This window comes from Ailuropoda melanoleuca, chromosome 13 (genome assembly GCF_002007445.2).
Source record: "Ailuropoda melanoleuca isolate Jingjing chromosome 13, ASM200744v2, whole genome shotgun sequence".
NCBI classification, from domain to species: domain Eukaryota; kingdom Metazoa; phylum Chordata; class Mammalia; order Carnivora; family Ursidae; genus Ailuropoda; species Ailuropoda melanoleuca.
The window spans coordinates 8,933,689-8,959,117 of record NC_048230.1 but is presented as its reverse complement, the minus strand read 5'-3'; the positions used below and the strand labels follow the sequence as shown (position 1 = coordinate 8,959,117).

The 25,429-nt window shown below is 46.8% G+C and overlaps 1 pseudogene; it reads right to left on the bottom strand.

Annotated features, from left to right (window-relative positions):
- Window positions 1–21,278: 21,278 nt before the first annotated feature.
- On the bottom strand, window positions 21,279–21,401 carry LOC117795821 (annotated as a pseudogene).
- Between the last annotated feature and the right edge of the window lie 4,028 nt (window positions 21,402–25,429).

Genomic DNA, 25,429 nt, shown 5'->3' with positions numbered 1-25,429 from the left:
ATGTGGGGAGAAACCAGGACTCGATCCCCGCCCGGCTGGCACCCGCCAAGTCCGTGGTGTTCCCTCACCTCCGGTAAGGCAAGCTGTGCAGCCCCTGGTGGCTGGGATCTGGGGAAGCCCCTTCCCATTTCCCCAGCCCACTCTGTTCTTTCTCTTACAGCAGTCAGAGCCAGGTGGAGCTCTGCGCTCCACAGAGCACTTTGGAATTCATAAAATGGTAATTTATTGAACAAGCCTTTGGAGAAGGGAAGTAATGAAAACCGCTATATAAATTACGAGGCCACTGGTGTTATATGGCTGGAGCTAATGCTGTTAGTCCCCAGAAGGGTACAGGGAGCCTCCCCCCAACTCCACCCTTCTTGGCCAAGGTGTCAGCCCCTGGAGAAGAGCCTCCAAGAACAAGAGGCCGGTGGGTCCACGAGAAAGACAGTCCTATGCCTGGGCTCAGCTGGGGAAGCCTTTCCTCGCGGCAGTGGAAGAACTGTGACGTGACCATAGTGCTTTGTGGATGGATAAGGGCCGCATGGGGTGGGCTGCGCGTCTGTTGGGGTTCTTACCACGGTGGCACTTCCTCAGTCTGAACATCCCGGTTATCTTTCCTCCCAACATTTTAATTCCGGCGTCAAGATGCATCTCACATGTAATGTAATGTAGCTCCCCTTTTGCCCTCGAAAAGCTGTTAACTTGACTTTCCCTTAAAATCAATGGCCTCTTAGAATTGAAGAAACATTACATTCTTGTTGCTCTTGTTTATGCCATGAGAATTTTGCAGGCCTGGATGCCACTTCCCAGTCCTTCCCTCACAGGGAACAGGTTCCTGGCGGGAGGACATGTGCTGTGTGACCCTGAGCATGTGGCCCTCAGTCTGGTGAGTCCGAAGCAGATGATTTTCCCGAGTGTGGGGCCTTTAGCGTTACAAAGGGGCAAGTCCTGCTGCTGTCTCTGGGCCCTGACTTACTTCTCCAGGAAACAGAAAAGTCACATCTCAGAGATTCAAGGGACAGATAGAAGAAATAAGGCCCAGAGAAAGTAAAGACCTTTCCACACAGCACGTCCTTGCCAGGCCCAGCAGGAAAGGGATGTGGAGTCAGGCCACATCCCCTGCAAATGTCCTGCACTAGCTTTCCTGGTTCGGTTACTTGGGAAGAAGTGGGGGTGGAGGTGAGGAGGGGGTGCTGCCTGAGAAGGCCTGGGGCCTGGCTGCTCTCTGCTAATGGCCTTCCAAGTTGAAAGGGAGCTGGGACTTAGGGCTTACTCTGGACTTTCGCTGTGTGACCTTGGGTTGATTGCATACCCTCTCTGGGCCTCAGTTTTCCCATCTATAAAATAAAGAATTTTGGTAAACAGAGTGGTTTCTAAACCTCTGTGCAAATTGGAACCACTAAGGCAGGTTGTTAAAATACAATTCCCCGGGCCCCACCCTAGGCCAAGCACCTCTGGGAGAAGGCTCAGGAACTTCTGAATTTAACCAGCTTCCCAGGTGATTGGATGCAGTTAATGTCTGAGCTGATATTTGGGCACCCTGGGCTGGATGGCCAGGAGGTGGGTGGGAAAAGCCAGACTGTGTGATCCTGGTGGGAGTGGGGTTTGAGGAGGCACTACAGGGGAACACCAGAAGTGAAGGGCTGGGCTTCAGAACAGCTGATGTTTTTTGTTTCTTGGCTGCGTGACCTGGAGCAAGTTACTTAACCTCTCTGAACTTTTGTTTCCTCATCTATAAAAAGTGGAGTAATAATTCCCTAGAAGGGCCATTGAGAGGATTAAATTATATGATCAATGCCAGGAAGATTCCTGTTTCCCTCTCCGACCACACATCTCCCACATCAGCGCAGCCCAGCTTGGCCCACCCCATCCCGTGGTCCTGACTAAGTCTGGCTCACATCTCTGTCCCCTGGAATCTGGGGGACCACAGGGTGAGCTACAGGGCCAAGGAGGGTCGGGGAGGGGGCTGGCAGAAGAGGAGAAGGAGAAGAATAGCAGAGAGAGAAGGGAGGGAGTGGGGAAAGGTCCTCTGGGGACTGAAATATGGTTCCTTCATTCCGGAATGTGCTTCTTAATCAACTTAATGGGCCTCTGACTGAGCAGGGGCCTCAGAAGCTAGGAAAGATGGGGATGGCAGCCGAGGCCGCCCACTCCGGGGGTTCTGGGGGAAGCCTGGAGGCTGGGCTGGCTCTTGAGACCTTCACCGTTTTCCCTCCTGACCTTCGCCCAGCCCGGTCCTCGCTCCCCCCTGAATTTGGTGGGACTTGGGAGCCCCTGAAGCTGGGCTTTTGATTTCCGACCTCTGCCTTAGCTTAGCAGCCTCATGAGTTCAGGGTGTGGAGGGAAGGTGGAGAAGCCCACTGTTGGGTGAGTCAGGGGTCATGGTCATGACTGGGGCACCCAGGGGGGGCTCTTTCAGATGCCATCCATCAGAGGAGCTCCAGAAATGTTCTGCAGGCATTGGTGTTGATTCTCGGCCTGAGTCACCGGTGGTGCCAGATTCCCGAGCAGGGGGCCTTGTGCCTAGGGGAGCTAAGGTGGGAAGTGGGGTCCCCGTGTTCTCTCCACCTCCTTTCCTTCTCCCCCCCGGAACTACCGCCCATTGGAAGAAATCCGGCGTAAGGGGGTCTCCCGGCTCCTGGTTAACCATTCTAGAAAGTTGACTTCTTTCAAGCAGCTCCATTCTGCGCCTTGATATTCCTGACCTTACAGTGGGGATCCTGATACCACCCTCCCAGCAGCGAGGGAGAACCGTGGTGAGTGAGCGAACCGCTCAGTGCCGAGTGGGTGCCCTGAACACCTTGGGGAGATTCGATCTGCCGCTCGGGCGGTCTGTAGACCTGGTGAGGCGTCTCAGATCTGTTGGGGCAGAGGGTGTGGGGAGTGGTGGAAGCAGGAAGACGGAGCTTTTCCCAGGTGACTGGGCAGTGTCCTTCCCAAGAGGAGGAGCTGAGCAATTCGTGTCTTCCGCACGCTGGCATCTGCCGGCCAGCAGCCCGGGGGCAGGCGGGGATCTTGTGCTGCCCAACTGCGTCACAGTGCCAACGGTGTCTGGGCCATCCCTTTGGGGGTACAAAGGCCAAGCGGGCCTGAGGACGAGGGGCAGGGTCAGAGCAAAACCCTAAGTCTCAGGTTCCTGGTACCGGGTGCATTTTCTGCCCTATAAGGATGATGATAATGATGGTGATGATGACAGTGGTGAAAACAGTGGTACCAGTGCACGCTTACCAAGCATTTTACTGAGTATTGGACCCAAGTTCACTCATTCAGTCTTCACACCAATGCTATGGGGTCGGTGTTACGAATTATTCCCATATGACTCCTCAGGGCATCGAAGAACAGACAGGTTAGGTTATATCCCGAGGCCACAGAGCGGGAGGTGGCAGAGCTGGGGTCCACACCCGGGCCATGTGGCCCACCATGTCCCACACTGCAAGTTCACCGTGAGGTGCACAGAGGGCCCCTCCTTGCCCTGGCCCCCCAGCTCCTGGCCTCCAGCTGCCCCAGCACAGACCTGGGGGTAGGGGTGGGGGGTGGGGGTGGGAAAGACAGGGTCCCTCCTTCTGGGGGCTCCTGCTGGGAGATGATTAAGTCGATTGCCTTGAGAACATTTTTTTGTCTCCCTGGTGTCAAGCCCAGAACAGCCAGGGAGACAATGGCTGCAGGAATCGCATTTGTTAATCTTGCATTTGTTAATTTATTTTATTTTCCATCCTTAGAATTAGGACGAGCCTCTTGAACTCAATATGCAAATGTATGCAAAGCAAGATGAACAGGCGTCTTTAAAACCTTGGCACTTTGTTTCCCCTCCTTGCATTACTGGAATTGCAGCTCTCCCCAGCCAGCAGGGCGGAGGGGTGGTGGCGGTGGGCGGGCCTGGGGGAGGGGGTCCTTGTCACGTTCCACAGCAAGTTTCTGTCCAGGAACTCATCTGACCCTCCCTGGGATGCTCTGCCACCACATTTTACCTAGGAGGCCGATGAGGCTCAAGCAGTGACATAGGGTCAAGATCACAGGAAGGAAGGGGTGGAGCTCAGGTCGGGGGTTTGGACTCCAGACCCCGTTCTGTTTACTCTGCTCCACACACCTTCTCCTGCCCATGGCCTCAGCACTTCTTTTCTAGCCCCTACGCAGCGCGGGACATGCAGCTCTGGGCCTGGCTGCAGCGAGCTGGGCCTGTGGTCCTTGAAAGGTGGTGCGCAGGGAAGGACTTTGGAGGCCCGCAGCCCCACTGCAGTCCCCAATATCTTCTCCTTCCCCGCAGCCCTTCCTGCAGTTGGCCTTGGCCCCTTGGCCAGGCGGTGGAAAGAGGCTCTGACTGCTGCCCTGCCCTCCTCCTGCCCTCCCCACGGGGCCCAGTGGAGCGGGTTATTGCTTGCCAGGTGTTTAGCAATCTCTCGGATCAGAGGCCTTGGCCTAATTGCTAGAAAAGCCTCCCCAGGAAGCAAAAGCTGACAGATTTCCCAGCAGCAGTCATGTTGCTGGAGGGGAGATGGAGAGAGGGGGAGGAAGACAAAGAGAATCAGAGAGGGGCACAGAGACAGAGAAGTATCAGGACTTGCAGAACTCCCAAAAGGAGGGAGCTGCCTCCCTTCTCACCTCTCCCCCTCTCCGTCTGCCCCTCTTCCCTCTCTCCCTTAATCTACTGGGAACCCAGTTGCAAAGCTAACATCCTGAAGGATGAGGACAGGGCTGTAGAAGGGCCTGGGGACTGGCATGGGGCAGTGAGCTGGGGTGGGATGGACAGGGAGGATGGGAGCAGGCCCCTGGGAAGAGACAGAGAATATCAGGGAGTCTGGAGGAGTCTATGCAGGCAGGGAAATGTTTCTGAATTCTTTGGACCAATCCCCCCAGTGGGTTTGTGCTGACTCTAAACCCCGAGCTGGGAATATTATCTAGCCCCTGCCCTGCTTCCCTGCTCCGACGGCCTCACCCTTGCCCAAAGCCCTCCCCACCCTTAGACCCAAGAATAAGGAGTTTGGAGGCCCAGGAGAGGGGTCATGCAGACAGACCACGGCCGCCTCCCCTGGGCTCCTCACACCTGGTTCCTGCACCCACAGAGCATGTTCTAGGTGCAGCCTGTTGCTTGGGGAACTACGCCCAGGCCCAAAGCGAGGCTGCAGGCTGGTGTCAAGGGAGAGGTGCCCACCATCTGTTCTGTGAAGAAACAAACACAATCGGCTCAGCCATATCCAACAGCCTGGATGAAAACAGGTTCTCTTGGAATCCCAGCACCACGGCCAGCTTCTCAGTGAGCGATCTGGGGCCCTGGGCAGAGGGAGCTCCAGGGCATCAGCCCTCTCCAGGGCAGGTGCATACCAGCAGGCCACCCACCCCGATGATGCTTTCCTCCTCATCCCCTTCCCTTCGTTGAATTATTCTCCAATGTCAGATTTTACTGGGAAAGAATGAGAGTTTGAAAAATAAATAAACATTAAAAAAAAAAGTCAATAAATAAGACAGCAGACCACTCTTTTCCCCTTTAATTTTTTAAAGGAAAAATTAATTTTCCCTTTGCCTAAGTACCTGTCACCTTAAATTAATGTCTCTGAGAGCGAAAATGACAGAGAAGTTGGGTCATTAGGCAAATTTTAATTAGAGGCTCAGATGTCCTTTACTAATAAGATGCTACATATATTTCCTTCTGTTCTTGCCTCCCGACTGCCAGGACATCTCTGCAAAGCAACCAAGGCCCCCGGGGGGAGGGCAAGGAGCTGGGGCCTTGGGGAGATGGGTGTGGGGCGGGGGGGGGGAATAGTGGGAGCTTTTTCCATGCAGGGGACTGGGCAGGGTAGGGGATTGTGGAGAGAGGGGGTCCACTATAAGGCCCAAATCAGCTTCCCTTTCCCGGTGTGGTGTGTGTGTGTGTGTGTGTGTGTGTGTGAGTGTGTTGTGTGCATGCATGTGTGTGCAAAGACACAGTGTATCAGAGATAGCAGAGCAGTCGAGAGGTTGGGTTCAGAAACCAGACTAGTCCAGATGCATATTTAAGCTCTAATTATCTATCCTTGGATGGTTACTTAACTTCTCTGTGCCTCAGTTTCTTTACCTGAAAAATGGGGATAATGGGTGCCTACCTCCTACAGGGATTGAAATGGTTCAACTTAACTTAATAAACCCTTCTAACGGGGCCTGGTGGTGGTAAGCCCTTGATGTTGGCCGCACGTGCCCATGTGCTGGGGAGAGGGTGCAAGGGCACACATGTGTGTACTTGTGTGTGTGTTACACTTCAATGGAGACAGCACTGAATTTGGACTCAAAAGACAAGACCTGGAGTCAGACATCTGCTACTTTCACTCTGGGTGACTTTGGTAGGGCGCCTTCCTTCTCTGAGCCTTTTTAGGTTTGCCATCTGCCAAGAGGCTCAAAGATGAGACCTGGGACTTGGACCATCCGTCCCTGGGAAGGACAAGACTCAGATGAGCCTTGCGGCAAATGCTAGGAAGCAGCGGCCATGAGTCAGAGGCGTGTCTGCTCACACCCACCCTGCAGGCAGCACGGATCCGCACACAGGCCGGGCGGGAAGGCCAGTCCTCCCTCCCAGCAGGGGTGTAGGAGTGTCTGTGACCGTGGTGGTCAGGGACAGGCTCTTTAAAGGGCTCCCTCTACCTCCCTCAGGGGACTCCTCTGTGCTCTTCCTGATCAAGCCCTCCTCTGGCTCTGCCAATGGGCATCACTGCACCCAGGCCCACGCTGGCTGTGGTGTGGGCACAGAGCTCGGTGGTACACCACAGCCGGTGGTGGTCAGGACAGCAGTGGATGCAGAGATGATCACATCCTCCCCTTCTCTGTCCGGATCTAACGTGCTCAGGCCCAGGGCTGGGACATAATTCAGCAGGAGCTTCTCTTATCTTGTGGTGGGAACCCAGGCCTGAGGGACCCCCTAGACTCCTCTGGGGACATGATTGACCGTTCCTGGGCAGGAGGACACACTGGCTGTGAGCGTCACCCTGGGGATTCCTGGATATTCTTTTTTTTTTAAATATATATATATTTTTAAAGATTTTATTTATTTATTCAACAGAGATAGAAACAGCCAGGGAGAGAGGGAACACAAGCAGGGGGAGTGGGAGAGGAAGAAGCAGGCTCATACTGGAGGAGCCTGATGTGGGGCTCGATCCCATAACGCCGAGATCATGCCCTGAGCCGAAGGCAGACGCTCAACCGCTGTGCCACCCAGGCGCCCCTTCCTGGATATTCTTGCTCCCCCTTGCCATGTTTGGGGAGGAAACAGAGAGTGGAAAAGTGCACAGGCTTTGTGCGTATTAAGCACCTACTATGTTCCAGGCTGACCTGTTTCATTCTTTAACCACCCCAGAGATGCTACCATTATCACCTTTCATGGATGGAAGCACTGAGGCTAGGTAATTTTCCTAGGTCCCTCTGGTTTTAGTTCTTTCCTTTGTAGATAAGCATGTAGGCTAGTGGCAGGGCCCTGGGAGCATCTGAATGTCCCACAGCCTCTGTGGCTGGCAGGTGGTAGGGTTCTGAGCAGTTGTGTGCCTTCAGATGAGGCCCTTCCCCTCTCTGGGCCTCCATCTCCCTCTGGTGCTGAGAATCCAATGAGCTCTGGCAGCTTCTCCCGAGACCAGGTCTGGAGGACTCTGGGGAGAAACGCAATAATGCAGTGTTGAGGGGCTGGTGCAGGGGGTGGTATGGCTGAGTTGAGGCTGTCACTCCCCCTGGCTCATTGGCCCCAAGTTCATCTTTGGGGCACGAGGTACAAGCAAAGGGCAGAGCCATTGCTGGGCCATTACTCACCAAGGCAACACCTCGCCGCTGCTGGCTCACTGGACCCAGCTTCCTGCAAAAAGGAAGGGAAATTGCACTCATTTTCCAAGAACAAAGAGGCCAGCTCACTGACCCTGCCGGTTTCCTCCTACCTTTGCTCTGTTCCCTGCTTCCGCTTGGTTGTATAAGGACTTCTGCTATCTCTCAGAGATGGGTGGAAAGACACCCCCCCCCAAAAAAAACAAGCAGTGGGGCAGAGAGCTCAGAAGTGGGCAGAGACCTCAAAGTCCTCCTCATCAATCCCTCCTCCCTTCCTTACTCTGGTGGGGAGGGAGTCAGGGGCACTTAGTGGCAGGAGAAGGAAGGGTGGAGGCCTTCTAGGGAGAGCGAATTTGCTGATGGGGTTGAGAAGGAGCTGGGGGTGGACTGCGGGTGAAGAGCAGTCCAGACTAGGGAGAGAGAATTCACTCTTTTGATCATCTTTTGTGTAGGAAGCTCTTCTACACATGCTGTCTCATTAAACCCCCACAATCCCCATCATCAGCCCATTTTAAATACTGAAACAGATCCAGAGAGGTTAAGTGATTTGCCCAAGAACACAGAGCATCACAGGTGGCAGGGTAAGGATTCGAACACCAGCCCTGTCTGACTGCAGAGCCTTTTCTGCTCTCCCGTGATGCCTCTCTCCTGCTCAGGAGGTGGGAGTTCTGAGTTTCAGACATGGACGGAATGTTACATTACTAGGCCAATCTCTCTGAGCCTGTATTTACCAATCTGTAAAATGAGAAGATTAGACTAAATGATTAGCACTGTCTTTCTGTGCTTAAGAGGTGAGAGTTTTGGGGCTCCTCCAACACAGAGTTGAGAACCACGAATGGCTTGGAGGGGCATCAGGGCACTGGGGCTGACCTTTGTCATGAGTGAATTAGAATGAAGTTTGTGTGGCCCTCAGAACTTCATCATTACCACCTTCAGACACAGAGTACTTTGTCTATTTGTTCTAGCTCCGCCGACATATGCCTGCCCCCAGGAAGGGAGTAAAGACAGCCCCATCTCAGGGCTCCAGCAGGCAAGCACACATGAACACTATCTCTGTGACACAAGAACCCTTCTCTCCAAGCCACAGACCCCAATTAGCAGCTTAGCACCAAAGTTCCCAAGATGCTTTCCTGCCTTTGGATACACTGAATAATGGAGATGTTTCTGGGGCTGGGATGAGGGGGATGGGAGGTAGGATGTGAACCTGTAAAAATGTAGAAAGAGAGATTTCAGACTCCTGGGTGTTGCACTTCCTTCACACTTTTAGGAAGGTGTCTGACTCCTGAAAGGACTCCTGGCCCAAGTATAATTTTCTTGTAATTACCCCCCTTCCTCTGAGCTCACACTATCATTGTAAGTATTGAGGAGTGAGAGAAAGAGACAGGGCTCTGCCTCCTGGGGGAGACCAGTCCTTGTCCTGTAGGAATGTGAATCCAATGAGAGATGCACAGCTCCCAATGGGGAGGAGGGCCCAACCCAACAAGCTATCATGGCTACCTCCCTTAGGGCATTCTTGGGCTGCGGGGGCGGGGTGGGGGGAGATAGTATCCTTGTCTAGTGGGGGGCTGGTCTGAAGGAGTTAAGGGGACTGAAGGCAGAAAATATAAAGTTCAAATGCAAAAAGATGAAATAACTGAAGAGGAGGATTCAACTTACTGCTGGAGGGAAGAGGGAGAGGGGTAAGTCACCCTCAGGGAGCCCAGGGATAAAGTTGAAGTGTGTGTGTGTGTACGTGTGTGTGAGTGTGTGTGTGTGCACGCCCACATGCAATCACGTGCCGAGGACAGGAACTCCTCTTTCTAATTTTGTTGGACAGAGACTGTAACAAGGAAACCTCAAGAAAAGGATTCTCTTGTCCTGTTCCTCATGATCTGGGGCAGAAAAGCTCAAATTGGAAACACGCATATATCATGCCTCCTTCTACCAAGTTGAAGTTGTTAGACTTTGTACTCTTTGTTGAGTGATGAGAAAAAGGCCTGGAAGTCATAAGAGCACACTTGGTCACTGTTTGACTTCAGAACGCTCCTTACCCCATCCTGGGCCTCACTCTGGTTGACTCAATTTAGAAAATCTCTCATACCTTTTGTAGTCCCTGACATTCTTGTTTTTGTTTTTGTTTTGCTTTTCCCCTTGTGAGTCTTCTCAACCAGCTTCCTGGAGGGGCAGGATCTGTCTGTGGTTCTGAAGACCCTGGGGCCAATGAGAATCACCCATCTGGCCCAATTACAGTCATAATAGAAGTAATCTGAAGTTCAAGGGGCCTTTGCCTTCTTGGGTTTCTGAGGCAGTGTTCAAAGGCTTATTGTATGTCTGAAATGAGTGAGGCACAGAAGGGAGGACATGTCATTCACTCAGTCCTCAGGAGAATCCTGTGAGGAGGGATTGTTATTATCAGACTAGTTTTATGATGTGAAAGCAAAAGTCCAGAGAAGTGAAATATTTGGTTCAAACTGACCAGTTAGCAAGTGGTAGATCTTAGTTTCCAGTACAGAACCCATACTTCTTCCATTCCAAAATGCATGGTGGACCATGGGTAAGAACAGAATGGGCCTACGAGAATCTCTTAGTGAGTCCTTTCAGATCGCCTCTCTCTTTCCACCTGCATCCCCGTCTCAGTTGAGGCAGGCAAAATACCAGATTTCTTGTCATGGTGAGTCCATCCTTCTCCCTTCTCTGGAGAGTGAAGCTGGGTGGGGCTTCTCCCTCTTTATCCTTGCCTTCCAGATCTCAAATATGCCTCTTGGGAGAGTTTCTGTCACACTAAGTGGCTTTGCAAGATTGGAAATGTTCAAACAGTCCGCTCTGCTCCACAAGGGTCGTGTGGCGTCTCCCTAGAATAGTAAATCTGCAGGTGGGGAAGCGTCCTGCTGGGACCAGCTCTACTCACCCAATAGCTCCCGCTGATTCCATTCTTTCTCACTTCGCACCTCTACATTGTGTGTAGGAACTGTGAGTAGCAACATTGTGTTAAGGGGGAAAAGCCCCTCAAATGCCCAAAGGAAAAACTTTCTTGTAAATATTGGAAATGTGATGGAATTGTCAACATTACTCAAAACCAATTGCATCAGTTGTGAAACACAAGTCATGATTCTGTTTATTCTGCATCAGTGTGAAAATTGCTAAAATGTCATCAAGAAGGGGAGCAAAAGCAAAGGAAGCTGGGTGAGAGTCACCAGAATCCTGAGTTTAGGAGAAAACAATCAGGATCAAGTCTATAAGCATGAGTCAGCACCACGGACAGAGACAGAAGCTTGTTATCTGCCCTCCTCCTTTCTCTCTTTTTAACGATGCTGTGCCTATGGCTAGGGTCAAGTCTTCCAACTGGCAGGCCTCCTTCTCCTGACCCCTGCCTTCCCTTTGCCCTAGCTTGGGCATCTCCTGGGGGCTGTGAACAGCTGGCACTGTCCTGGCACAGTTACAGGATGAACTTGCTACTTTTCAAAGCTCAGGCCTCCGACACGGAGGGCATCTGGGCTGCTCAGGCCTCCTCCCCACAGGGTAGGTGACCTTCTTCTCTGATGAAGGAGCAGGTGGGTTGGTTTGGCTCTAGTGAGGATTTTTGCTGTGACAGGTGGCCTAGAGCGATTGGACAGGAACCCTCTCCCTTCCCCCACATCCAGGAGACTCTGGCTGCAGGGAAGAAGGAGAAAAATTAAAACTACAGTTTATTATAAAATTAGGGCCACAAAACCACAGGCTATAGCAACATAACAGCTACAACCATAAATATAGAGCCCATTCAATCACCGAATAGGTGATTTTACACATTAAGTAGGCACACTTATGTACAGGTAACAGAGAACAACTCCTGTGCTTCTGTTTGTGGCAATAACTGGCCCTTTAAGGAGTTCTTGTGGCCACTTACTGGTGAAGGGACAGAGGTCTGGGATGGTGTAGGTCAGTGTATATAAAACTGTGGCCAGCCTCCAAGAAGCATGAGCCCAGTGTTCAGGTCAGATCATTAATGTTCACTTTGGGACATAGGAAGCAGGATGATGTTTGCTTGTTGTTGTTGTTTTCTAATCAACATTTTTATTAAGTTTTTCTCTGTGGTATGCAATGTAACCCAATCTTCCATCCTCTGATGAAATCTTCAGTAAAACTGGCTAAGAGTTTATGATGTACTTGAATCAGCTGTTGGGGTCTTGGCTAAAGTGCTAGGCCCTCCTTAAGGGTGGGTGCAAGTTGCCAACAGAGGCTATATCTGGGGCTCTCAAACTGGTTTCCATCTCTAGGTAATTAAAAAATGGTTCAGCATAGAGCAGAGACAGAAAGATCTTTTGTCTTGAAACACAATGAATAATGAAAGTTCTGTTGAGTTTCTTGAGCTATCATCAAATGTGATACTGTTTTTCCATAAGACTGGAGTTTTTCTGTGGCAGGTTATTTTTCCTCCTAATCCTTCTGTTTTTCCTGGCTCCAGCCTCATCAGTAGAGTACCTCTCTCTGCTAACTCCAAGGACAATGCCAGACTGGGCTCTTCCAATTGCCTCAGTTCCAGCTTGCCACATGGAAACAATGTTTTGAAGTATTCCTTGGGTTTTTCTCCCCCCATCAACCCGATTTTTATTCAGTGAGTCATGACCACTGTCAGCATTCAGAACTCAGCTCTAGGACTGGTTTTGAGCTTAGGCTCCTCTCTTCCCATCTGATAAGGGTTTCTACAGCCTCCCTGGATCTGTCAGGGTCATGAGGCAAAGGTGGATTTGTAGAGTAGGGTATTTTTTGCTCCCTAAGTTCTAGAAAAGGCTAAGAGGTACTGTTGACAGTTATCCAGCAATGTCTCTAACAACTAGTGACACATTCTAATCTCTAAATTCAACAAATGTTCCTTCAACAAAATTCAGTGAGCACCTATGGTAATGCCAGGCTCTGGACACAGGGGTGTAAAGTGCATTAGACACAATCCCTTCCCTCAAAGTGTTCCCAATCTGGTGGGTGGGTGAGTTGTAAAGGTAACAAATAAATGATAATGTAATAGGGGATGTATAAGAATAAGACTATTGCCATGTCATTACCTCTGGCTAAAATACTTTAGAAACTGGAATGTGCTTAACTCCCACAAAGGAACCTAGAAGATGTGATTAGTGCATATTGAGACCTCTTTTGTGAAGGGACAATGCCTGTGATTCCATGTTAGAGGGTCATATCTAAGCCCTTACCTATGCCCCAACCGGAACAGCCCACCTCATCTTCTCCATCCCCACTCCAGGCTTTCTGATCTCAAGGTTAACTCCTTTCTGAAATTACACTCATTACCTCCTGCCCAATTTCCAAGCCCCTTCTGAGAAGTGAGCACCTCTGGGTCCAGTGTCCCCTTACCCACATGATAACATGTGTTGGAGGATTGACTAGTTTTATTTTATTTGTGACTCAGGTCTATCTGTGGCTTCCTTCCATGTCCCTGTGTTCCATTACTCTAGTTAATTGAGATTTAGCCCTTTATGTAAGCCCCAGAACTATGCTGGGGGAAGAGGTGAGGTTCTCTTGCTGGAGGACTCCAGGCAGTCTTTCTTTTTTTCTTTTTTTTTTTTTTTTAAAGATTTTATTTATTTATTCGACAGAGATAGAGACAGCCAGCGAGAGAGGGAACACAAGCAGGGGGAGTGGGAGAGGAAGAAGCAGGCTCATAGCCGAAGAGCCTGATGTGGGGGCTCGATCCCATAACGCCGAGATCACGCCCTGAGCCGAAGGCAGACGCTTAACCGCTGTGCCACCCAGGCGCCCCCCAGGCAGTCTTTCTGAAGGAGGAGAGGTGTGTGATATGGGAGCTTGAAAGATGTAGAGATACATAATTAGCTTGGTTTCATATATATGAATGTTGTAGAACGTGGAGGCTGGTGTGGAGTAGGTAGCTGACTTACGCTGTTCTACCTCCCTTGTGTCTACTCTGGGGAAGACCCAGACCAGACTTATGTCACAGAGGACCCTGAATATCCTTCCACTGTCAGAAAGGATGGCAACCCAACATTCTGTAAACCTGGCTCTTGTTTGCATTTTTCAGAGGCAGGAAAAGTCATACCCTTCCTTCCTCTCTCCTGCAAAAGTTATTTCAGTGATCTATGTTGCCAGGAACAATCTTAATATGTTCACGGAACTTTATAGTTTATGAGACTTTCCACTTGGGCGTAAGCAAAGCCCTATAGTGTGACAAGTTGGGAAAGAATTGTCAGTTTCGTTTTATAGACAAGATGCTAGGGCCTCGGAGAGATTGCCTTAGGTGGCGAGCTGGGACCAGAACTCAGGTCTCCTGACTCCAAGGAAGGACCTTTTGGTTCTACTAGACTTGAAGCTCTACCTCAGCCTAACCTGAATCCCTATTATAGCTGAACATGACTCTCACTTCTTCATACTTGGTCTTTGAGAGGTTCCACAAGTGGGATCCCCACATCATTTGAAATCCCTTGGGCTTAGCCCATATTTCCTGAATAATAGTGATAGCTGGCACTTACTAAATGCCATTTGTAGGCATTGTTCTAAATTCTTCACATATATTAAGTCATATAGTCACATAACTCTATGAGGTCAGTACTATTATATCCCCACTTGACAAATGGAGAAATTGAAGCACAGGGGTGTTAACTAACTTACCAAAGTGGCAAATGGCAGACCAGGCAGCCTGCTCCAAAGTCTGTACTGTTAACCACTACACCACACTGTCTCTGGAGGGTGACTTATGTTCAAGCCCTTGTTCTGCATTTACTTGCAATGTGACTTTGGATGAGTCACTTAACCCCTCTGGGACTGAATTTTCTTCATTGACAAATAACAACAATACCTCACGTTCATATGGTACTTTGCAGTTTACAAAGTGCTTCGTCAGACACCATCTCATTTGATCCTCACAAATGTCAGTGAAGAAGATGACAATCTTGACTACACATGAGAAAGCCCAAGGCTAACTAGTATGCACTGAAGGAAGCCCTGGTACCCAAACCTTGGTGGTTTCCTTGATGTGGATTTGGTGTATCTTGGACTAAATGCTATCTAAAAGTCCTGCCAGCCCTTATCTTCTCTGTGCTGGGAAAAAAAGAATATGGGGTGGTCTCAGTCAATTTGGGGTGCTACAATAAATTACCATAGATCAGGATGACTTATAAACAACAGAAACTTATTTCTCACAGTTTTGGAGGCTGGATGTCCGAGATCAGAGTGCCGGCATGGTTGGGTTCTGGTAAGAGCCCCCTTCTGGGTTGTGGACTGCCCACTTCTTATGTCCTCACATAGCGGAAAAAGGGTGAGAGAGATCTTTAGCATCTCCTTTACAGGAGCACTAACCTCGTTCATGAGGATTCTACCCTCATGACTTAATCACATTCCAAAGGCCCCACCTCCTAAAACCATTACACTGGAGGTTAGGATTTCAACACATGAAATCAGGGGGGACACAGACATTCAGTCTATAACAGGGGTCATAGTGAGCTCTTAGCTTGGGGTCAGCCCAGGCTGGTGGTACAGATAGCAACTCCTTTGTATGCAGCACTCAGTTAGACATCTGAAGCTATCCTTTGTAATCCCTCACCAACCACAAGGCTTAATGGGAGCCTCCCACAGACCATCCTCCCAGTAGAAGCTGACTTTAGAGAACAGCCATGAAACCACCTCTTGACCTTCTCTTCCTCAGCCTGAGAAGGCTCCTCTCCCTTACCTTTTCATTTTTTTTTTCAGATATCAACCCTGGGGAAGGCCAGGAAGCATCTCTGAGCTGAGGCTTTGTCCCCAGAGAGGCAAAGGGAAAAAGGACAAAAATATAAAATAAAGATTATACAGAAGAATTACCTTGCATGTTTCTCCCATCTCCCTCATCTCCCCGTGTAAATTACCCTATTATTCTGCTCCCTTAGGACTCCTGATCGTCCTTATTTCTTCTTTTGAGCTAAAGTCATTCATGCAGTAAATTAGTTCTTTGCTTCGAAACAGCTCTGATTGTAGCAGTTGCCACCACCAGTAGCAGCACCACATCCCCCGGACAGTTTCCAAAAAAAAAAAAAAGAGAGAGAGAAAAAAGAAAGAAATAAAGAAAAAACCCTCAAGAACTCTCCCTTCCTCCCACTCTATTCACATGTATGGAAAGACATGGGGTGCCCATTTCCTGGGAAATGTTTTCTTCGAAAGGCAAGTAGGTGTTGAGAGGGAGTCCAGATGGAGTCCTAACTAGGAAACAACTCAAGTTGGACATGGTCTGAAAAGTTCCACTCTGCTGTCTCCCCTCAAAAACCAAACCTTGGTTTACCTTGGGTTACTGAGGAAGCAGTATAATAACAAAGAGGTTAGGGACCCAGTTTTGGCGTCAGACACTCCTGGACTGAGTCCTGGATTCTGCCACTTTTTAGCTATGTGATCTTCGGCAAGTGTCCTAAAAGACCTTAGTCTGCAAGTTTCCTTTAAGCATTTATACATATTCATTTTATTTTTATATCTGACTATCCATCGAGTATTTATTTAGTGCCTACTATGTGCCAGTTTCTGTTGTAGAAGTTGGGGATTCAGCAGTAAGCAAAACATATAAAAATACCTGCTTTCATGCAGCTTACACTCTAGTGAGATAATTCCAATATCTGACAGAGGTCAAATGATTTGCAAGTAATTTCTCTCATTCTGTGGGTTGTCTTTTCAATTTTTTGATAATGCCTTTTGATGCCAGTACCATACTCTTGTTTACTGTGGCTTTGTTACTACAAAGTTTTTTTTTTAAGATTTTATTTATTTATTTGACAGAGAGAGACAGCCAGTGAGAGAGGGAACACAAGCAGGGGGAGTGGGAGAGGAAGAAGCAGGCTCCCAGTGGAGAAGCCTGATGTGGGGCTCGATCCCAGAACGCTGGGATCACTCCCTGAGCCGAAGGCAGACGCTTAACGACTGCGCCACCCAGGCGCCCCTACAGAGTTTTGATATTGGGGAAATGTGAGTCCTCTGACTTTGTTATTATTTATCAAGATTGTTTAGGCTGTTCAGGGTCCCCTTACAACTCCACATGAATTTGACAATTGACTTCTCCATTTCAGGAAGAAAAGAAAAAGGCTCTTGGAATTTTGATAAGGATTGCATTGAATCTGTGGATCACTTCAATTAGTATAGGCATCTTAATTAACAATATGGTCTTTCTACCTATGAACATCGTATGTGTTTTGTTGGGGAGGGAAAATTTTCCTTTACCCTTTGAGGTTCTTTTGGCTGTTCTAAGAATTAAATAGACATGAGATAGATTACAGGAGAAAATCAAGTTTAATCATGCATCTACAGGAGTTCCTTAAGAATATGAGGCCTCCAGGGGCGCCTGGGTGGCACAGCGGTTGAGCGCCTGCCTTCGACTCAGGGCGTGATCCTGGCGTTGTGGGATCGAGCCCCACATCAGGCTCCTCCGCTATGAGCCTGCTTCTTCCTCTCCCACTCCCCCTGCTTGTGTTCCCTCTCTCGATGGCTGTCTCTATCTCTGTCAAATAAATAAATAAAATCTTTAAAAAAAAAAAAAGAATATGAGGCCTCCAGGCAGTCAGGGAATTGGGGCTTATATGCCACCTAGAGCTAAAGAGAAGGGGGTATGTGTTTCGGACTTCAAAGAGAAGGAAGACAATTCACAGAGGATGAAAAGGAGTAAATATTTGGTAAACAAATATTTGCTCGGTTATGCAGATACAATGAGACACAGAGGAATTTTAACATGACTTTGTTGGGTTCCTTCCTGTCTACCACACCTAGCTCATATTATACTGTAGTCATCTATGGTGATAGCTCTCTTCCTGGAACAGGTCCTCTATCTAAATTTCTTTTAGGCAGTTAGAGGGAGGCAAAAAAGAAAAACTTCCTGAGTCTCCTATTTCTTGAAAGTAATCAGCCTAAAATAATTCACATGCCAAAGGTTTACATTTTGGGGTCGTAAATTTTTCTCCCTTAAGTTTCCATTTAGTTAGGTCTTCTTTAATTTCTTTTGGCCATTTTTGTGGTTTTCAATGTATGAGTCTTTCATCTCCTTGGTTAAGTTTATTCCTAAATATTTTATTCTCTTAGATGCAATTATGAATTATATTGTTCTCTTAACTTCCTCTTCTATATTTCAGGTATATAGAAACACAACTGATCTTATACCCTACAACTTTGCTGAACTGCTAGCTCTAGGAGCTTTCTTGTGAATTATGTGGGATTTTATACATATGGGATCATAGGTCATCTATAAACAGAGGCAGTTTTACTTCATGCTTTCCAACATGGATGTTTTTTATTTATTTTTCTTGTCTAATTGCTCTAGTAGTTAAATAGCAATGGTGAAAGTAAGTATCCTTGTCTTGTTCCAACACCTGTCTTTTGAGTTGCCCTGCTGCTTATTACTCCTTGCCCTAGTTTCAGTAAATTTGGGGGGATGGATGGGACTATTACATATTTCTCTTACTTTTGTTGACCCTAGAAACACACTTAAGTCTGTTTTTGCAGGAGCTAGTTGTTTTGTAGTGAAAGACATTTTAGGTTATTTAGTTTCCTAAATAACCTAGAAGCAACACAGGATGACACTTTGAAAAACTCTGACATAGAAAATGGGAGATTAGTTCTCATGGCCTAGCTTAATGGCCCTCTCTCCATCTCACCCAGAATAATAAAAACAAGCTATATTATCACATTAGAAAGTGAGTCCCAAGGAAAACCTGGAAGTTAATCAAACTTATAGGGGTTAGAGGTTGGGGGAGGGTCTTGGAGAAACAGGCTTGAAGGATGGGAGATGAATAGATCTTGTATCCCATACAATTACCAAGTTTGTTCCATTTCTCAGCCAGTTGTCTAGTGTCCAATCATGTGACCCCTTGAAAATGTGTCATCAGTTGCTAGGGAACTTACCCTTGAGAACATGAATCATACTTTAAGCTGTGCATCTGTATATTCATGAGACGGGTGGGTGGGGGGAGAGAGAGAAAGAGAGAGAGAGGGAGAGAGAGGGAGAATGAGATATGGGGGAGATATACTAGTTGTCTCATGGAGTCCTCTGAAGAGAAGCAGAGAAAACACTGGCTCTTCTCTCTCTTCTCCTGTCTGTTCTTCTTGGGACCTCAACACCATCCCCCTTTCTCTAGATATCTGGGCACACCCCACCCTCAGTTCCTGTGAGCCCAGGTGTGTGAAGGCGGATGTGCTTCCACCTGCCCAATAAGCTGTTGAGCGCTGTGACCTGCTGCCAATGCCTGGGGGTGACGTTGCCCAGCTACAGTTGCTGGGGGAACCTCAAGTTAGAATTTCTTCACTTTAGGGCGTGTAAAGTCTCAATCACTACACTGAACTGATGTTGCTTTTCCCTGGCTAAATGTAAGTGAGTGTCGGTTTCTGGGATGATTGAAGTTAGAATGTTCCTGCTTGGATACTGTCAATCACTCCTCCCTCACTCTCTGCTGAGTGCACTCAGCCTGCACAGCCCAAGTGGGAATCCTGGGGGAAACACAGGAAACCATTGGCAGGCCCCTGAAAAGCCCCTATCAAATGGCAGATACATCCGGGGAGGCCTTCTGATGGTGGAATTATTCCCCATCCCTAAAAAGCTCCCAAGCTGATGGAAGAGACAACTTCTAGCCTAAGGAAGCTCCTGGCGTGGTGGGGAAGACCTAGGTCCTATTTAAAGTAAGCACGTAGTCTGATGGGGGATACCTAGTCCCTGCCCTTGGGGGTCCTGTGGGGAAGACACTCTTACAGGGAGACACTCGCATGGCACCATGCTGTCCTTCAGACGTCCTACTGGATTGGTGTGATAAGGCTGGCTGGGCCTGACTGTTGACAGAGAACTGCTGGGACTCATGCTGACTGGCTTTCTGACACACAGGGCTATAGGACCCTAGCTGAAACTTTCTTTCACCCAGGAAATCCTGACCAACTCTTTTCTGCTCTCACCCGAAGGCTATTGTGAGATTTTCCATTCTTGACCAGCTTTGCATCCCCTCTTTCCACTCCCCTTTCCCCAAAGGTTTATTATGAAATTTTAAACGTGAAAAGAACTGTAAGTACTCACAATTGAGTACTAAGCATGTAGATTCTACAAATGTGAACATTTTGTCATATCTCCTTCACATATCTATCCATATACCTACCCTTCAATACATCTTATTTTTTGGTATATTTTAAAGTCAGATGCAGACCATCAGTATACATCACTCCAAACACTTCATCATGTATATCATTAGGCAGAATTCAGTATTGCCAGTGGTTCTTTGTGTGTGTGTATGTGTCAGGGGGTGTTAAATTTATATCAGTGAAATGGTAAAATACACAGATTGTAAAAGTATATTCTTCCAGAAGATTTGACAAATGCTTACACATGTGTAACCCAAATCCCTATCAAGATATGGAACATTTCTATCACACAGGAAGTCTGTTCATGCCCCTTTCCAGTCAATCACTGTTCTCATCTTGCAGAAGCAATCAGTTTTCATTTTTAAAAAGGCCTTTCTAAAATTTCATGTAAATGAAACCAAATAGTATTTACTCATCATGTTTTGGGGATTCATCCATTTTGCTGCATGTGTTGGTACTTTGTTCCTTTTGTATCACTGAGTAGTGGTTATAATTTGTTAATCCATTTTTCCCATTATGTGGTGTTGTTTCCAGTTAGGGGCTACTGTGAACGAAGCTGCCATGAATATTCTTGTAAAAGTATTTTTGTAGTTGTATGTTTTCTTTTCTTTTGGGTAAATACCTAGAAGTGGAAAAGCTGGGTCATAGGGCAGGCATACATTTAGAATATCCACCTTATTTTGAAATGTCTGTTCAAATATTTTCCCCCTATTTTTGTTGGGTTGTTTGTGTTTGTATTGTGTTTTAGTTCCTTTATATACTTTTTTAAAAAAGATTATTTATTTATTTATTCATTCGACAGAGAGAGAGAGAGCGAGACAGGCAGCGAGAGAGGGAACACAAGCTAGAGGGTTGGGAGAGGAAGAAGCAGGCTCCCAGAGGAGGAGCCTGATGTGGGGCTCGATCCCAGGACTCCAGGATCATGCCCTGAGCTGAAGGCAGACACTTAATAACTGAGCCACCCAGGCGCCCCTAGTTCCTTATATATACTTGATATAATTCCTTGAATGGATATGTTTTAAAATATTTCCTCCTAGTCTGTGACTTGTTATCCATTTTCTTTCTTGGATAGGAAGTAGGATTTATTGGTAGGTGTGAGTAAGGAGGGGGTGATGCAGATGCTCTCAGGAGTGCAGGGCTCACCATTTGTCCAAGGGGGGCACAATTAGGCATGTCTTTGACCCCACAGCCATCTAGGATAAACTGCTTTTCAGCTGCCATGTCTTCAAATTCATCTGTATTAAACTTGGTAAAGCCCCACTTCTTGGAGATGTGGGTCACCTGGCCACCAGGGAACTTGAACTTGGCCTTGTAAAGGGCTTCAATCACATGCTTCTTGTTCAGCAGCTTGGTGTGGATGGACACGATGACTTGGCCAGTGTGAACCATGGTCACTATGCCTTTCCAAAGGCACCCTGAATACCTGTCTGGAGCCTAGACTGGGGACAGCATGAGGTCAGACATGCATGTTCACTGGAAAGTGTGGTCTCCAAGGTCCCTTAGGACAACCCCTATGCAGCAACAGGCTGCACACACTACTGAGGAGGCCACTGTGTGCAGCCACTGCACACCATCATTTTCTTAATGAGGTTTTTGATGAGCAGAAGTTTTTAATTTTTATAGAATCTAAATTATGATTCTTCCTTTGATAATTATTATTTTTTGTCTCCTGCCTAAGAAACCTTTGCCCATCTGCAGGTCAAAACATCCCCTATGTTTTATTCCAGAAGCTTTATAGTTTTAGCTTTTACATTTAAATCCGTCATTCATCTCAAATTAAATTTTTTGTGTTTTGTGAGATAGGGATCAGTGTTCATGTTCCTCCATATTAATAGCCAACTGTGCCAGCCGCACCTGTTGAAAAGACTGCTTCATCCATAGGATTGTTTTGGCTCTTCATTGAAAATCAAACAACCACATATGTGTGGGTCTATTTCTGGACTCTCTATTGTGTTCCATTGAACTATACATATCTCTTTATACTACCATCCTGTCTTGAAGACAGTTTACCAGCTTTATAGCAAGTTAAAGTTAGGTAGGGTTAAGTCCTCTAACTTTGTTTTTCTTTATCAAGATTGCCTTGGATATGGAGTGCCTGGGTGGCTCAGTCATTAAGCATCTGCCTTTGGCCCAGGGTGTGATCCCAGGGTCCTGGGATCGAGCCCTGCATCAGGCTCCCTACTCCACTGGGAGCCTTCTTCTTCCTCTCCCACTCCCCCTGCTTGTGTTCCCTCTCTTGCTGGCTCTCTCTCTCTGTGTCAAATAAATAAATAAAATCTTTTAAAAAAAAGATTGCCCTGGATATTCTAGATCCTTTGCATTTCCATATAAATTTCAGTCTATGCCTATCAAGTTTTACGAATAAAGCCTGCTGGAAAATGGGACTGGGATTGTGTTGCCCCTGCAGATCAAATTGGAGAGAATTGATGTTTGAACAGTGTGGAGTCTTCCCAGAAAACGAACAGTGGAGTCTTCCCAGAAGAGAGAAACACTTATTTTATTTAAGGCTTCCTTAACTTATCTCAGTATTTTCAAAGCAGTTTTCTGTGTATAGTTCTTGTACATCTTTTGTTAAATCTATTCCTAAGTATCAAAAAATTTTTTCTTGCCTTATTATAAATGAAATTTTTTAAAAATGTCTTTTCCCAGTGGTTTGCTGCTAGTATATGGGAAAAATAATTGATTTGTGAGTATTTCTCTTTTATCTTGTGGGTTTTTTTTTAAAAAGATTTTATTGGTTTATTTGAGAGAGAGAGCACAAGCGGGGGGAGGGGCAGAGGGAGAGGGAGAAGTAGACTCCCCAACGAGCAGGGAGCCCGACATGGGGCTGAAGCCCAGGACCCCAGGAGAATGGCTTGAGCCAAAGGCAGCTGCTTAACCTACTGAGCCACCCAGAAGCCCTTTATCTTGTGACTTTGCTAAATTCACGTATTCTAGTTGCCATTTTGTAGGCTACTTGGGATTTTCTACATTAAAAAAAAAAATCGCATCACCTGTGCATAAAATTTTAGTTCTTCCTTTCTGATCTCTGTGCTTATTACTTCTTTATCTTGCTTTATTGCCCTGGCCAAAACTTCCAACGAAATATTGAATAAATGTAGTGAGAGTGGACATCTTTGGTTTGTTCCTAATCTTAGGGGGAATGTGGATTCAATTATACTAAATATGGTGTTAGCTGTAGGTTTTTCATACATGTACTTTATCAGGTTGAAGAAATTCCTTCTCTTCCTAATTTGCTCAGATTTTTTAAAAAAATGAAACATCCAAATGGTGTTGGATGTTATAAAAACAGTCACGGTTTTTCTTCTTTATGCTGTTAATGTAGTGAATCACAATAATGAGTTTGCATGTTCAAACAATCTTGCATTCCTAGGATAAACCTACTTGGTCATGATGCATATTTTTGTGTATTGCTGGTTTTATCTGCTAATAATCTGTTAAGGATCTATGCTCATGAGGGATATTGATTTGTCTTTTTTTTTTCTTTTTGTAATGTTTTTGTCAGGTTTTAGTATCAGGGTAAATCTAGCACCATAAAACAAGTTGGGAATGTTCATGTTCCTCTATTTTTGAGTTTGTATAGGATTAATATTATTTCTTTCTTAAATGTTTGATCAAATTCATAGTGAAACCATCCAGTTATGGAGTTTTGCTTGTGGGAAGGTTTTTGGTAATATACTAACTTTATTTAATAGATAAAAGGCTATTCAGATTTTTCTATTTTTTCTTGTGTCAGTTTTAGTAACTTGTATTTTTCAAGGAATGTGTCCAGTTTGTCTAAAGTTGTTCATAATGTACTTATTACCCTTCTAATGCCTGTGGGAAATGTAGTAATAGTCCCTCTTTCAATACTTCCTCTTAAGTCCATGATATTAGTAACTGTGCTCTTTTTGTTTCCTTCATCAACCTATGGCCCCTCCTTTACTCCCTACTTTTTTTTTTTAAAGATTTTATTTATTTATTTGACAGAGATAGAGACAGCCATCGAGAGAGGGAACACAAGCAGGGGGAGTGGGAGAGGAAGAAGCAGGCTCATAGCGGAGGAGCCTGATGTGGGGCTCGATCCCATAACGCCGGGATCGCACCCTGAGCCGAAGGCAGGCGCTTAACCGCTGTGCCACCCAGGCGCCCCCCTACTTTTTTGTTTTAACTAATGCTTTTGCCTCTGACTTTTCTGGAAAAGTCAAGGGTAGCCCTCCTAGGCCAGTCAGTTTTCCACTCTCTACTTCAACATGCCTTTATCTTCTCTTTCTTCCTTCCCTCCTACCTTAAAGGAAGAATTGTCCTTGATTCTTCCTGTTCAAATGCTCCTCTGACAGGAAACCCATGTCCTGAACTCCCATTAGGGTTCCAACACCCCCAACACAACATTCTTCTTGATCCGTCCCTCTTTTCGTATTACAGCCCACACTGCTATCCATGCCATGGTGTCTTTAGGCATCTCCAGCCTCAGCTCTGGATCTGATGGTCCCAAGTATCAGAGTGACTTATAAGTCTAGAATACGTCATGTTTCACTCACTGGTATTTTCCTCATGTTTTCCCTCCATGTGGAGTATGTTTTCCCCCACAGTCTTCCTGGAGAACATTTACACAATTCTTAAGGAACTTCCTCCTTGAAGTCTGGTGAAATCAATCATTTCCTTGTTCTGCGGTCTACTTGGACTGCTACTGTGGGTAAAAGCACCTGTTATACTTTATTGCATGCATTTGTTGATGTCTTTGCTTCCTCCACTGATACCATAAAGTCCCTGGGGCAGGAACCATGTCTGTTTATATTTATATCCTTAGTGCCTGACACACTGTAGACTCAACATATGTTTGTTGACTGAATATAGAACATACACATTTTGTGAATATCAGGGTTTACAATGTGGAACCACTCACCCTTTCCCCTTCAGTCCTTTCTTCTCCTGTTCTCTTAGTCTGCCTCCCTTTCTCAAAAGTGTGATATCACTGGTGAGTCCTTGCTCCTCATTATTTGCCAACTTCTGCTCTGCTGGGTCCTTTTTGTTTTCTTCCTATCAGTCTCTGTTTTCTCCACTAAATTTTGAAGTAGCATTACATTCCTCATGAGCCACTATGTCAAGATCTAGCTCCTGGGCTTCCTTCTTGCCCCCCTCCTATCCATCCTTCCTACCATGCGATGATTAATTCCCTTAAAGCATATCAGGAAAAATGGGACTACATCAAAATAAAAAGCTTCTGCTCAGCAAAGGAAATAGCCAACAAAACAAAAACAACCTACTGAATGGGAGAAGGTATTTGCAAATGACGTATCTGACAAAGTGCCAGCGTCCAGACATATCGATACAACTCAGCACCAAAGAACAAAATAATCCAATGAAAAACGGGCAGAAGACATGAACAGACATTTCTCCAAAAAAGTCAGACAGATGGCCAACAGACACATGAAAAGATGCTCAGCATCACTCATCATCAGGGAAACGCAAATCAAAGCTGCAGTGAGATATCACCTCACATCTGTCAGAATGGCTAAAATTAACAACACAAGAACAGCAAGTGTTGGCGAGGAGGTGGAGAAAAAGGAACCCTCCTGCACTGTTGGTGGGAATGCAGACTGGTGCAGCCACTGTGCAAAACAGTATGGAGGTTCCTCAAAAAATTAAAAAT